A 12,217-nucleotide genomic window follows, 5' to 3' on the forward strand; every position below is an offset into this window, starting at 1 on the left:
TTTATTGAAAACACAAGAAGAAAACAAATAGTACATGTGAAAGTAAGTAATATGAACTCAATGATGCCACCACAACCATGCTTGCATTCATTGTCCTTTCCAACACCGGGGATTGGCTCTCTGTTCGGTCCGGGACGCGGAATTACAATATTGACCAAATTACCTGAAGGAAAATAACAGTTATTGAGATTCACATAGGAAAAAGGGGGAAAATCATAGTAAAGCAAGCATATCCATTTTAACAAAGAAAAGCGTTAGGTTCTCAAGTGAAATAGAAAGACAAGCTGCACGAGTCTGCTAAACTATGTTTTTGTGTGGAGATTTTCAAATGCATAACCAATCAAATGTTTAATGTCACATATAATGCCGTGCCAAGTTATTACATCAATATTTAATATGAATTGAAAGCCGTTCTCAATGTATGTAAAAGATTTTAATGACTTTGCCTAATCTCTTATCTCCCAGCTTGGTGAGTGATAGGAGCATCCGTATGTTGTACTACGAATGTATCAAATTATAATTAAATTATTGAACATCTCTATGCTAATGTAGTATAAGGATGACTCGAATCGTCACACAACGAATGTAACAATGGATGATAGCTCTTAGGATTGATTATTACTTTTGGGTTTTTGATATGATCATGGAGGATTTGGGTTGAGTTTAAAACTACAAAATGAATAGCAATGCAGGTAATGAAATATAATTCTAATAAACAAAAGACAATGTAAATAAGGGAGCCTAATCTAACCTAAACTAGGATGACAAAGAAATGAAAAGCAACATAGAATAAGCATTTAAAGAAATGGAGCATTAATGAAACCAAACCTAATCTAACCTAATTGCATCAAACAAAAGACATAAACATAAGAGAACATAAAGTAATCAAACTAACAAAAACATTGAACAATATGAACTAAAGGAAATACAAAATTAAAACCTAATTAATGAAGAGACATTTCACCAAACACGTTATGAGCATGAATTGAATTAAGCAATAGTAAATGTAATCCTAAACATGGGAGGACAATTCAATACAAGCATTCATCAACCAACAAGCAGAAACCACGCATGAAGAGTACAACCCAAGTTTGCAGATAGACGGCAATTGCGGATGGATCTTCGGATGTAGCGGCTGCAAATGTGGATCGGAGCGGAGAACAAAACCTCCTCTTCTAACCCGAAGAGGAGGGCTGCCAGAAGAGGAAATGGGGCTGCCTCTCTTCTAACCGAGGCGGCTGGAGGTGAAGAGGAATGAAGATGGCCGGAGAAGCTTCTGACGGATGGGCTCTCTTCTTCTAACCCGAAGAAGAGAGGTGGAAGGAAAGGAGATGGAGCCTCTTCCTAACCCGGTTGAGGATGCTAACCCGAAGAAGAGATGTGGATGTGCCGATGAGGTGCAGATCAGTTGAGGGGAAGCAACTCCGTTTGGCGATGGCGTGAGGAGGAAGAAGGGGAAAATCGGCGGTGAAGGAGTTGATGGAGTGGAGAGGAAGATGGGAAAGAGGTTCGGCCGGACGGCGGCGGTGAAGGAGAGGAGATGGCCACCGGCCGTTGGGTGTCGCCGATGGAGGAGGTGGAGGGAGGCGGCGTCGGGCTGGGCGTCCGGGAAGAGCAGAAGCTTCCTGCGTAGACGAAATTAGGAGACGATGAATGAGTTATTAACTCTCTCTTACTTATTCTGGTAAACAAATAAATAACGTGTTGACCTAGGGACGATTTGACGGGAGCACTGGAACGAACGAATTACCTTTTGTTACATGATAAACAAATAAATAAAATTAAAAAAATAAATAAAGACTCATTTTCTTAACAATTCTCAATCAAACTTTAAAAGATATATATAAAAAAACCTAGGACTATCAATTCTCAAAGATCAACACATTCATGGCTCAATTCTTACATCAGTTAACGAGCATTGTGACATTAATGAATCTTGAATACCAAGCCTGATAAAGCTCACAAGATAAATAGTGGTTGCTCTCACTCTCACAATAATACAAAGATAAATGTCGCTCAAAGTTACTTAACATATTGCATTACCATATGCTTGTTTATTTCCTACTTTTATTGAATTGAGACACATGAGAGAGAAGGGTGAATCATGTGATTTCAAAAAATATTTTTTTTGGGTTTTGAAATTAAAGTATACACAGCGAAAAATTTAAATATAAAAACAGAAAGTAAGAAAACATGACTCAGTCGGTTTTATTTGGTTTGGATTTTTCAGCGACTCCTATTCCATGACCTAGGTCCTGCGTATAGGGGATCGGTGGCCGGCTAGAAGGGGGTTGGATAGACGGTACCCCCAAATTGATTGCTTCTTAGGTATTTGTTAGTTGTACAGTGGAATATAAACAATACAAACACAAATACGAAAGCTAAATACAAATATAAAGAACAAGAAAGAGCAAACAAACCAACACACATTGTTTAACGTGGTTCGGAGATAAAGCTCCTACTCCATGACTGTCCGTAAGGTGGATGATCCCTATCCGTCGGTGGATTACTCCTCGGAAGACCTCCGACTAGCACACGTAGCTCCTTGTGGGCGGAGAAACCTCACCACAAATCTCACAAGAACTCTTTACAAGCTAGGATACTGGTAGACTACTAATAGGGGTTAACCACATCTATTTCGTCAACTATAACCAAGCTCCCAAGCCTTGGTTATATAGGTCGTGGATTGGAAAACCCCGCCTACCAGTCGACTGCCAAAACCATCAGTAGACTGTCCTCTTATGGAAATTTGACTGTTACATCCTAACGGGTCGATACCAGTTTACTAGTAAAAGTACCAATTGACTGCTCCACACTGGCCGAGAAAACAGAAGCATTCTGTTCGCTCCCAGTCGACTGCCAGTCGATTACACGAGTCGATTGGTACCCGAGTATAATCTCTCAGCACTCGGACCCTCACCCTTACGACTCATTTGACGCTTCCTTCGCAGCCTCTACCTCTTGCCTTCAAGACTACTTCCTTTGACTCTCGTCCCTCGGATGCATTCAAGCCCGCGGCTCGTCCCCAATGTCATCCTTCGCGTATGCCTCGGAGTCGCTTCCCTCGACCCTTGTCCTTGTTGCCTTGTCCACGGTCCCTCAGATGCTCCATCCTTCACCGAACCCGAAGCCGTCAACCTGGGTCACATGTGTATCCTGCAAACCTGCACACTCACATACACATATCAAACACAAGGGTGAACATAACTTAAACTTTTTGCCCAAACACCAAAACACATGGTCACACGGACCATTAGGATTACTCTAACAATCTCTCCTTTTTTGATGTTTGGCAATACGTCTAAGTTAGGAAAAACATAATAGTAAAACAATATGCTAAAAACAATGGACTTACGTTGCCAAGGCTACACGTTTGGACTTACACTGCCGAATAGACTTACGTTGTCAAGGCTACACACTTGGACTTACACCGCCGAATGGACTTACGTTGCCAAGACTACACACTTGGACTTATACTGCCCAAACAAAAATGAAAACATGCATTGGAACCTAGCCCAAGGCTCCCCCTACACCTATGCTCCCCATTGAGATAGGATTTTACCACAGGGCTATTTAAGAACATATCGCAAGGCTCCCCCTACACCTAAACTCTCCAATGAGCTAGGATTTTCATTACCGCAAAGGTATTTTCAGGTTTTCCCAACTAAACCTTACTTCTCTTCCGTTGCCTAACATCCAAAAAGTTCTCCAACAATATCTCAATTGTTGAAAACTTATCATCCAAATTGACCATAAACTCTTGTATGTATCCCTCATGGATCTCATACACCTATACGAGCTGACCCGACCCCAAATCAATGTTGAAAACAAATTTAGACTAGCATCAGTCGATTGCACCAGTCGACTGCACTTATCGAAACAACACACAGAACCATTCTATGTTTGATATTCACTGTTACCAGTCGATTGGTAACTGTACCAGTCGATTGGTAACTGTACTAGTCGACTAGCACACTGTTTTCAGTCTATCCTGCATTCTGAACACAATTTCAGAAATGCGCCAATAATTCCACAGACATCGAAAAATCCCTAAATTTTATGGAGATATCTGTTTTACCCATGTCTACTTGAGAAAAATACATTCAAAAATGTATCTATTATCAATCCCAAGATTGATACAAAACTCAAATCTACCTAAATGGTTCAATTGAACTTTGACCTAAAGTCCTAGTTTTGGCTTCCTCTTGATATATTTGCCCATACTAACTCACAATGCATCCCTAACATCGGTTTATATGACATCTATACATCCAAAACCAATTATCATGAAATATGACCCCAATGTCATATTTCTTTGCATGAAACACAACTCATGCGTGTCAAATCCCTACGTTTGAGACTTGAGTCCGTCTCCAAACCACTTGGCACATTCTATGACCCATCTAGACTCCCAAATAAAATCCACTTGAGATCCATTGGTCATGGGTCCCAAATTGACTCTTTGAGCTCCTCGTGCAGCTCTTAGCCTTAGCCACCTCCCTAAGTGACTCATCCACAATCGCTAGGCCACATCGGTGCACCTCCAGTGACACTTGACCTACAAACCTAATCTTCTTAACCTTGGACACCTTGTCCTTGGTTAATTTAACCTTACCTTTAAATGGCTTTCTCTTGCTATTTATTGGCTTCTCATTGCTATAGTCATATGCAACCCTAGCATAAGACTTTTCCTTAGCATTGGAGACACTAGATCGGTATCCTAGACCATATCTATCATTGTTGGGTCTTTGACTACCCAACACCATACCTAAACCCTTAGATCCAACATTGAATCTTTCTAGGGTTTTCTCCAATTTATCAAGCTTTGCCTTCAAAGCTTGATTTTCCCTTTCTAGGTTCCTAAACCTAGAGTTTACTTGTCCACATTGGACATTCCTAGACCTACCCTTCCTAGGCATATGCCTCCCCTTCTTGGGATTAATGCTTTAGTTCTCTATTACCTTCTTCTCCTTAGGTAATGAGAATTTAACTTTCCTAGGTCTATCATGCATAGGTCTCCTAGGGTTATGATCGATATTTACCCTATTCTTATCATGATATTTAAATCCAAAATTTTGCATGGGCATACTATGATTAACAAAATCATTTCTCCTAGCATGCATAGAAGAATCTAAATTTGACTTCAAATTTAAATTAGGGTTTACCTTACCCTTTACCTTTGGAGCTCCCCCTTAACATGAGCCTCCATTCTTCCTCTCTTTCTCCCATCTCTATTGCGCTTGCTTCTTGATCTCTCCCTTCTTGGGACATTTGTAGGGGTGTAATCGAGCCGAGCCGAGCTGAACTCTTGAATTTTGAGCTTGACTCGTTTATAATCGAGCCGAGCTCGAGCTTTATTTAACGAATATATTCATGGCTTACGAGCTTATTCGAGCTTTTATCGAGCTTAAACGAGCTTAATAAATATAAATCATAAATTTAAATATTCATTAAAAATTAAATTATATATTTAGGAAAAATTATAATAATATTTTTAAAATTTATAATTTTATTTTAATAAATAAATTTAATATATTTATCTATATTTTTCATAAGTAGAGTGTAAAATCTATCAATTCAATATCAAAACTATTATTATTTTTATTTAAAAGTTGCTTAATGAGCTTAACGAACGTGTTCATGAGCTAACGAGTCGAATATTGCAAAGCTTGAGCTTGGTTCGTTTATCTTAACGAGCCTCATTAAACGAGCTCAAACGAGCTTTTATCGAATCGAGCTTCGAATAGCTCGCGAGCGGTTTGGTTCATTTACATCCCTAGACATTTGGTGTGGTACTGACCCTTCTCCCCACACGTGAAGCACACAATGCGCAATCTCCTCCTTTGGGCTTCTTCATTCCTACAACTCTTATTAGTGTTTAAATTAACTTGAATGAGTTTAGGAGTTACCTTTTTCTTATCCAATGGGCACCTACTCTTATAGTGCCCCTTCTCATTGCATCTAAAGCAAATGATGTTGTCTTTTGACTTTGCTTTGGTGGAGGTGCTCACTAGGTTGACCTCCAAGACCTCTTCTTCGCTTGTCTTGGATTCTTCTTCAACCCTTGAGGATGTGGATGATGCCTCATCTTCCTCATCCACACTTGTGGATGGCCTCTCTTCATCCTCCTTCTCCTCGGATGTGATCAAATTCACTTCCTCTTCTTCTTTTGATGTTGAATTGGTCTCCACATCTGATTGGTCCTTCTTCTCCTCTTGGACCACTTCATCACTTTCTTCGAATCTTTTCTCCTCTTGTGTAGGTATGAGTTCCTTCACTAGAACTTTCTTCACTTTGCTCCACAATTTATGGGCATTATCTTGAATACAATCAATACAAACATAAATATGAAAGCTAAATACAAATATAAAGAACAAGAAAGAGCAAGCAAACCAACACACGTTGTTTAATGTGGTTCGGAGATAAAGCTCCTACTCCACGGCTGTCTGTAAGGTGGACGATCCCTATCCGTCGATGGATTACTCCCCGAAAGACCTCCGGCTAGCTCACGTAGCTCCTTGTGGGTGGAGAAACCTCACCACAACTCTCGCAAGAACTCTTTACAAGCTAGGGCACTGGTAGACTACTAATAGGGGTTAACCATCTCTATTTCGTCAACTATAACCAAGCTCCCAAGCCTTGGTTATATAGGCTGCGGGTTGAAAAACCCCGCCTACCAGTCGACTGCTAAAACCATCAGTCGACTGCCCTCTTGTGGAAATTTGACCGTTACATCCTAACGGCTCAATACCAGTCGACTGGTAAAAGTACCAGTCAACTACTCCACACTAGCCGAGTGAACAGAAGCATTCTGTTCACTCCCAATCGACTACACCAGTCGACTGGTACCCGAGTACAATCTCTCAGCACTCATACCCTCACCCTTACGACTCATTTGACGCTTCCTTCACAGCCTCGACCTCTTGCCTTCAAGCCTACTTTCTTTGGCTCTCGTCCCTTGGATGCATTCAAGCCCATGGCTCATCCCCAATGTCATCCTTCGCGTATGCCTCGAAGTCGCTTCCTGTTGGTTGGTCCTAGGAAAATCGTGCCGGTTCCACTGTATAAAAATTTTGTACAAGTGTCGAACCTTTCCTAACAACCTATTGTGTTCTTTAGAAATTAAATTCGGAATCGCAAACGGAACATAACATTATTGATTCCAAATTTAACTTATCTTTTCTTAGTGGTTTAGACTTGGATCGCAAACGATACTTAACATTATAGATCCAAATCCACCTATGTTACAAATTCAATTAAATATTTATTTCAAAAATTAGCTCCCAAGTCAAACATGGTGAGGCACTTGGCCTTCTTGAGTATGGGAACATCTACCACTGCCTCGACAAAGCCACTTAACGAAATTCAATATTTAATTTCCTTATAATAACGTTAGGTTTAACCAAAAAGAACAATCGAATCACAAGATCGAAAATAAAATAAAAGTAACACAACTTCGGAATACAAATCCGAAAATCTAGAATCTCTAGCCTCTTGTGTTTGGTATTTCAAAACTATACAAAGAAAACTAGTATGATGCGAAATAAAATTACTAGTTATACCTTTCTTTGTAAGTAACAACCTCTTTATCTTCTATCGTATTCCTCTTCTTATCTCGGACGTTGTGTGGGCAACGATCTACCGAGATGAGAACCACCCAAGCCCTTCTTCTTCCTTCTTCCAAATTTCGGCCAAGCAAGCTTCTTCAAGAAATTATAAGTCTCGGCCACCAACCAAGCTCCAAGGAAAACTAGGAAACAAAACCTCCTTTCTCTTCTTCTTCTCCAAGCTAGATCCGGCCACCAAAACAAGCTCCTAGAGGTTGATGAGGTTCGGCCACTAAGGAGGAAGAAAAGGAGGAAATGGAGAGATCATATGGCCGGCCACACCAAGGAAAAAAAGAGAGAGGAAAAATAGAAGAGAGTTGTCATGAGGTGAGGCACCTCTACCCCCTCTTTTATATTCCTTGGTCTTGGCAAATAAGGAAATTTAATTATAATTAAAATTCCCTTATATTCCTTGCCTTTGGTTAACAAGGAAAATTTAATTGATTAAAACCAATTTCCTTTTTTTAAATATCATGGTCGGCCACCTCATAGCTCCAAACAAGGAAAGTTTTAATAACACAAGAATTAAAACTTCCTAATTTGTTTCTGGAAATTTTTAATAAAAATTTCTCTATTAATTTTTCCTTCATGGTTGGTTATAAAAGGAAATTAAAATCTCTCTATTGAAACATGTAGATGATTTTCAAAAAGAAAAGTTTTATCAAAAATTAAAATCTTCCTTTCAATCTACAAATAAGGAAAGATATCAAATTTTTTCTTAATCTTTTGTAGAAACTTATAAAAGGAAATATTTAATCTTTAAACTCTCTTTTTAAATCATGAACATGGTTATAAAAAAGGAAAATTTTCTCTAAAATTAAAATCTTCCTTTCAATCTACAAATAAGGAAAGATATCAAATATTTTCTTAATCTTTTGTAGAAACTTATAAAAGGAAATATTTAATTTTTAAACTCTCTTTTTAAATCATGAACATGGTTACAAAAAAGGAAAGTTTTATCAAAAATTAAAATTTTCTTTTTAACTATAAATAAGGAAAGATATCAAACCTTTCACTTAATCTTTTGTAGAAAGCTATTAAAGAAAATATTTAAATTTTAAACTCTCTTTTAAAATCATGGTATCCACATATGGAAAGATTTTAAATAAAATCCCTTTTATTCTTTTCATGGCCGACCACACCATGCTTGGGCTCCAAGCTAGGGTCGACCACCTCTACTTGGCTCATCCTCTTGGTTTGGCTGGCCCAAGCTTGGGCTCCAAGCTTGCTTGGTCGGCCACCTTAGGATGGGTATAAAGGTGGATATAATTCTCTATATACAAGCGGCTACGATAGGGACCGAGAGGAGGAATTGGTTTTGGTCTCCCGATGAAATTAAGCTTCCCGTGTTCGCCCCGAACACACAACTTAATTTCATCAATAATAATTCATACCACTAAAGAATTATTATTGAACTACCGCACCAATCCCAAATTACATTTTGGGCTCCTTCTTATTATGAGTGTGTTAGTCTCCCTGTGTTTAAGATGTCGGATGTCCTCTAATTAATTGAGTTACTGACAACTTATTTTAATTAATATCTCAATCCAAGAGTAGTACCACTCAACCTTATCGTCATGTCGGACTAAGTCCACCTGCAGGGTTTAACATGAGAATCCTTATGAGCTCCTCTTGGGGACATTATCAACCTAGATTACTAAGACACAATTTCCTTCTATAATCAACAACACACACTATAAGTAATATCATTTCCCAACTTATCGGGCCTATTGATTTATCGAGCTAAATCTCACCCTTTGATAAGTCAAAGAAATAAATACTAAATATATGTGCTTGTTATTATATTAGGATTAAGAGCACATACTTCCATAATAACTAAGGTCTTGCTCTTTTATTAAGTCAGTATAAAAAGAATTTACCTTAAATGATCATACTCAATACACTCAGAGTGTACTAGTGTAATTTATTAGTCAAGATAAACTAATACATAATTACACTACGACTATTCCAATGGCTTGTTCCTTTCCATCTTTGTCGTGAGCTACTATTTATAATTTATAAGGAATTGATAACATGATCTTCTGTGTGTGACACCACACACTATGTTATCTTTAATATAAATTAATTGAACAACTACACTTAGCATATAAATGTAGGTTTTTGACCAATGTGATTCTTAAATGTTTATACAAAAAGCTAGACTTTTAGTATACTACTCTAACACTCTCCCACTTATACTAAAAGACTATGCTGCCATATATCCTGCCATACATTTGATTCCCAACCCTTCAACATGCCCATCAAAAGCTCTTGCCTTAAGGGCCTTAGTGAAAGGATCTTCCAGGTTATCACTTGATGCAATCTAGGCGGCAACAACTTCTTCTCATTATACGATGTCTCGTATTGGGTGGTACTTGCGCTCTATTGTGTTTACTTGCCTTATGGACTTATGGTTACTTCGAGTTTGCTACTGCACCACTATTATCACAATAAATTGTAATAATTTTTGGGCAAACCAGAAATTATGTCTAAGTCTATCATGAAGTTTTTGAGTCATTCTGCTTCTTTGACTGCCTTAGAGGCTGCCATATACTTAGCTTCCATAGCGGAGTCTGAAAAAGCATCTATCCTTAGCACTCCTCTATTGTTATGGCTTTACCTCCTAAAGTAAAAAACAAAACCTCGAGGTTGACTTACTATTGTCCCTATCTGATTGGAAGTTAAAATCTATGTAACCCACATGGATCAAATCATCTGCTTGGTAAACCAGCATATAATCTCTAGTCGTTATATACTTTACGGCAGCCCAATGTCCTTGTCCTGGGTTACTTTGATATATGCTAACCATGCCCACGACAAAGTAGATATATGGTCTCATGCGTAGCATACATTAGGCTTCCTATAGTCGAAGCATACATAACTGCCTTCATATCCTCTATCTCCTTTGATGTCTTCGAAGACATCTCTTTAGATAAAGCTACTCCTTGTTTAAAAAGTAGAAAACTTTTCTTGGAGTCTTTTATGCTATAACGACCTAGAATTGTATCGATATATGAAGCTCGAGATAAGCACAACATTCTTTTCTTGTGATCCCTTTGATCCCGAGAATATGTGTGCATTCTCCCAAGTCCTTCATATCGAATTGCTTGGACAACCATACCCTTACTTCCGACAACACTTTGATATTGTTTCCAACTACTAAAAAATGTTATCTATGTATAGAATAAGAAATATCACCACGTTTCCATCACACTTCTTGTATACGCAAGACTTATCCGGTCACTGAATAAATTCATAGGTCTGTATTACTTCATTAAACTATATGTTCCAAGACCTTGAAGCTTTGCTTCAGTCCATAAATATACCGATTGAGCTTACATACTAGATGCTTTTTGTCCTTTGCAATGAACCCCTCTGGTTGCTTTTTATGGATGTTTTCTTCAAGTCTTCTATTAAGGAAAGCTGTCTTGACATCCACTTGTCAAATCCCATAATACATATGAGTAGCAAAAGATAAAAGAATCCGGATAGACTTAAGCATGACTACCGGTGAAAAAGTTTCCTCATAATTGATACCCTTTTCAACAAGCCTTGCCTTTAAAGTTTTCACCTTCCCATCTGTCATTTCTTTTCTATTGTAGACCTATTTAAATCTAATGGCTTTTACACCATTTGGTAGTTCTACAAGCTACCAGACTTTATTAGAATACATAAATTCTATTTCTGTATTCATTGCGCTTTGCCAAGATGCTACATCTTTATCTTGGAGTGCTTCGTCATATGTCTGGGGATCAGGTTCATGTTGACCATGGATCAAACCCAAAGACTCTCCCAAAACATGAATCTTTCAGGTTGCCTAACAACCCTCCCACTACGACGAGACACTGTATGTATTGTGCATCATATGTGATACGTGTTATAGTTTCTTGTGATATTTCATCTTGTACTGTTGGTACTAGATTAGATGTGTCCTTTATTATTTCCTTAAGAACAAATTTACTTATGGGCTTGTGGTTCATTACATAGTCCTCTTCTAAAAATCGATCATTGGTGCTAACAATGACCTTTTGATTTTTAGGACTATAAACCTCCTTTCGTTTCTTTAGGATAACCCACAAACAAGTGAACTCCTGTCCAACTTATCAGTGTCTTCCTTCAGCACATGTGCTGGACTACCCCAAATCCAAATATGCTTTAGACTAGGCTTATGCCCATTTTACAATTCTATGGGAGTAGAGGGTTCTGACTTTAGAAGGTACTATGTTCACTTCCATTTCCTGAGTATATCCTCAAAACGAATTTGGTAATTCTGAATAACTCATCATCGATCTAATCATTTTTATAAGAGTCCTATATCTTCTTTCTGCCACACCATTTTGTTGGGGTGCAGCCAGTTGGGATTGAATCCCGACTTTTGATAAGTGACTCCTAAACTCTCCTAAGAGGTATTTGCCACTATGATCTCACCGCAGTGTCTTGATACTTTTACCTTGACGTTTCTCTACATCAGCCCTGCACTCTTTGAACTTATCAAAGTACTTAAACTTATATTGCATCAAGTAAATGTACCTGTATCTTGAATAGTCGTCTATAAAAGAAACGAAATATTCGAAACTACCTCTTGCCTGAATATTCATAGGTCCTCACAA

At 38.3% G+C, this 12,217-nt stretch overlaps 1 long non-coding RNA gene across 1 annotated transcript; it reads right to left on the minus strand.

Annotated features, from left to right (window-relative positions):
* LOC122001735 lies at positions 1-1,667 on the minus strand. Its single transcript, XR_006117454.1, has 2 exons — positions 1,086-1,667; positions 1-163 (listed from the first exon to the last, which is right to left on the minus strand). It is a non-coding gene; the product is annotated as an uncharacterized LOC122001735 (long non-coding RNA).
* Between the last annotated feature and the right edge of the window lie 10,550 nt (positions 1,668-12,217).

The sequence above is a fragment of the Zingiber officinale genome, chromosome 7A, assembly GCF_018446385.1.
Source record: "Zingiber officinale cultivar Zhangliang chromosome 7A, Zo_v1.1, whole genome shotgun sequence".
NCBI classification, from domain to species: Eukaryota; Viridiplantae; Streptophyta; class Magnoliopsida; order Zingiberales; family Zingiberaceae; genus Zingiber; species Zingiber officinale.